Genomic DNA, 3,456 nt, shown 5'->3' on the forward strand with positions numbered 1-3,456 from the left:
AACAATTATCGCTCCGATACAGTATACATAAAATGAAAATGAAAGCCAGATCTCTTATATTGATTCAAACAAAAACACAAATTCCATTAAAGATTCAGCCCATATAAAAATGTATAGAACAAATACTAATACAGTAAAACCCAAGATTTAATCATCAATCCAAAAGGACGAGATCCATCCAAATACACCACAAAAGAACACAATTGTAAAGCCAAAAATAGAGGACATTATTACCCAGATACAGTATACATAAAATGAAAATGGAAGCCGATCTTATCAATATTCAAACAAAACACAAATTCCATTAAAGATTCAGCCCATATAAAAATTTATAGAATAAATACTGATACAGTAAAACCCAAGATTGATTATCAATCCAAAAGGACAAGTTCCATCCAAATACACCAAAAAAAGAACACAATTGTAAAGACAAAAACAGGGGACATTATCACTCTAGGCACACAATTGCTGAAATAGCCATTCATTGAATAAAAATGAAACACCAAAAACAAACCATAAAAGATCCAGCAAAAACCCAAAGAGATTTCACAGAAATAATTATTCTGAAACCCAAAATTGATCATCAATTCAATCCAGAAAATAACTTACAAGATTCATCCCAATGAACCAACAAAGAACACTATTGTACAGATAAAGAAATTATAGAGACAAGAGAGAACATAATTGTTGAATCCGAAAACTTAGAGATTCAATGAAAACACTCAGAGAATTCACAAAAACAGAATCCCTTGAAACCCCATTTATCATCATATACTCAAAGAAATTAGAGAAATTATCGTGAAAATGTGACTGATCTGATTTTTGTTGAGTATCTTATTATTAACTTAATTCTCTGTTACTCTAGAACAGCACTTGAATCCATCTTCAAAATCCTTGTCTAGTTCTTCTTGATGAAAAAACCTGGAGACAACGGTCAGAATTGCAGAAAGAACCATAAAATGAAAAACCTCAGTAAATTCACAAAAACAAATCCAGTGAAACCCAATTTGATCATCAGTTGGACCAAAGAACAAAACCGTGAATTTAAACAATACTTCATCAGTGTATGAATGAATAACAAAAATAATAATCGTATAGCTAAAGACATTATAGAAGTTATTGTAAAAAAGTGACTCACCCGTTTTTCGGATAATTTACTGATTATTATAGTACTTGAATCCATTCGACTCATCGCCTAAAACACTGAGAGAAAAACCCAGAAGACTCATCGCCTCTCTTTCTACAAGGAGTTGATTTATAAAAATGAATTCTTCACAACGATCATATTTTCATCAATTTCATATTCACCGTTGGATTAAGAACAAGTAGACGGTTCAGATTTTAGGAATTTTACAAGCCCATTTTGAAAATTTACTGTTGGATTAAGTTTTATTGCTTATAAAAATACAAAATCTAGTTAATTTCTTTTCTTTTCTTGTGTCATTATAATATTGATAACCTCAAAAAATATTAATTTGTGGAAAAAGGATCATTTTTGTTGGAAATCGGTAACCTGTTTTGCTCAAGATTAATAATTTTTTAATAAAATTCATTGAAACTTGAAAATGAAAATGAATTTACTATTACAGCACTATTTTGTTTCTAGGGGGTTAGATTTTGAATTGCACAATAATATATTATTTGTGTTTTTTTTTCTTTTTAAAGTATTGATTAGTGCCACCAACATGAGTATCTTTAGCTATAGAGGAAATTGTTTCGTGAAGATTTTTGTTTGAACAGAAACATGTGCCAAATGTATTTTAGTTATATTTAATATGTTTATTTTTAATCATCATTGTAGTGGCGAGGTATCGAAATTGATAAAAAAAAAAAAGAAAAAGAAAATAGAGATTGAATTTTTAAACTAATCCAATTGTATTCTATCATAAAACGTGTTTTAGCGATAGTAGGCGCATTATGAGTAAGTTGAAATTATTAAATGTCCTCTTTGACAAGCAAAATGTAGAAATTGCCCAAGTTTGAAAAGGTTATAGCAACAAATTTCCGTCTAAATCTTGTTTTTTATCCTGTTTTGCATCTTTTCAATCCCCGAGCCTCGGCACGTATCTTTAAATCTTGATTTTCGCTTCATACTTCCATCTCTTGATCCACGACCCTTCATTCTCTATTAATGCACACATTCGTCTCCTAAAAATTATAAAACAACGAAAACTCAATAGAAAAAAGAGGAATAAACTAACATTTGTATAAGTAAATAACTATAAATAAGTGTAAGAATTGCACTTACTATCAATCTCGCCAAACTTACACTTTATTAGTACTCGGGCAAAATCAAGTTAAAGTCCATAAGTGAAAATTGATAAGGAAATACAACTTAATAGAATGAGATATTTTCACTCCTTTGACAATGATCCCATTTGGATACAAATGCATGAACAGGCTTGAATAAAGTGAGCCTAAAGAATCCAAATTGGGTAATATGTTTTCATGGGACCAAAATGGCCCCCATATGCTGATGAATGGAATGCTCTAATATTTTCTCCGTTTCATCCTCCGACAAGCATCATTGAATTATTTATTCGATATGTCCCTCTTTTAAATAACAATGGATCTTTCCAGAAGTAGTGTTTCACATCAACAAATAATCTCTTCCATTGTTGGTAGGAGAAGTCCGGTAGAACAATATTGCTTACTAAATAATTCACATAATTAGTATATCATGGTGCCTCGGAAACTTGTAGAAGATGGAGGATTTGGAGAAATTTCTCATCTTGAAAGGACTTATTTTATCTCTTCAACTTCCATCTTCTCAGATTACTTAAGTTGGGGATAGATAATCGGCAACTTGAGAATTTCTTTGTCTCAAAATTTCAAGTCAAACTATTGAAAAAAAGAAGAACCCATGAATCAACATTGATTTGACATCTTTCTTTGCCAGCAGATATTAAAGAGTCGAATGATTCGTTCGGCAATAACTTTAAAGCTAGTGAGGTAAGACCAAAATTTTTAAAATGCATATGCCACCGCAAAATTTCCTTCTCAGTAGTTGCATAATTCAATTGGGCATCCGTCAATGTTTGCCTAGCATTATAGATCACATGGAAGACTTTATCCCTAGTTTCCCCGAAAACCACTCATACAGCATAGTTACTTGCATCACACATAAGCTCAAAAGAAGAATTCCAATTCAGTGAAAAGCTTTTCTTTGAATGTTAAAAACTTGAAGACACTCTCAAGAGAAAATGAATGGAAAGTTTTTTTTTTTCCAGCAAAGAGCTTCTTTATGAGTGTTAAAAACTTGAAGACACTATCAACAGAAAAAGAATTCTAGCAAAGAGCAAAGTGGCTTTGTGATCTTCGAGAAATAATCAATAAAATGCATGTAAAATTTTGATCCTTCACCGAAATTTAAGGAGGTAAACTTATCAATGGCATGGCTTTATGTGAAATTCGATGGCCTGGTACAATACTTTCTTGAACCATAAAATAAATTTT

At 31.1% G+C, this 3,456-nt stretch overlaps 1 long non-coding RNA gene across 1 annotated transcript; it reads right to left on the bottom strand.

The window, feature by feature from the left end:
- Positions 1–805: 805 nt before the first annotated feature.
- On the bottom strand, positions 806–1,397 carry LOC111385136. Its single transcript, XR_002701017.1, has 2 exons — positions 1,139–1,397; positions 806–921 (listed from the first exon to the last, which is right to left on the bottom strand). It is a non-coding gene; the product is annotated as an uncharacterized LOC111385136 (long non-coding RNA).
- Between the last annotated feature and the right edge of the window lie 2,059 nt (positions 1,398–3,456).

Source organism: Olea europaea, unplaced genomic scaffold (assembly GCF_002742605.1).
Source record: "Olea europaea var. sylvestris unplaced genomic scaffold, O_europaea_v1 scaffold309, whole genome shotgun sequence".
NCBI classification, from domain to species: Eukaryota; Viridiplantae; Streptophyta; class Magnoliopsida; order Lamiales; family Oleaceae; genus Olea; species Olea europaea.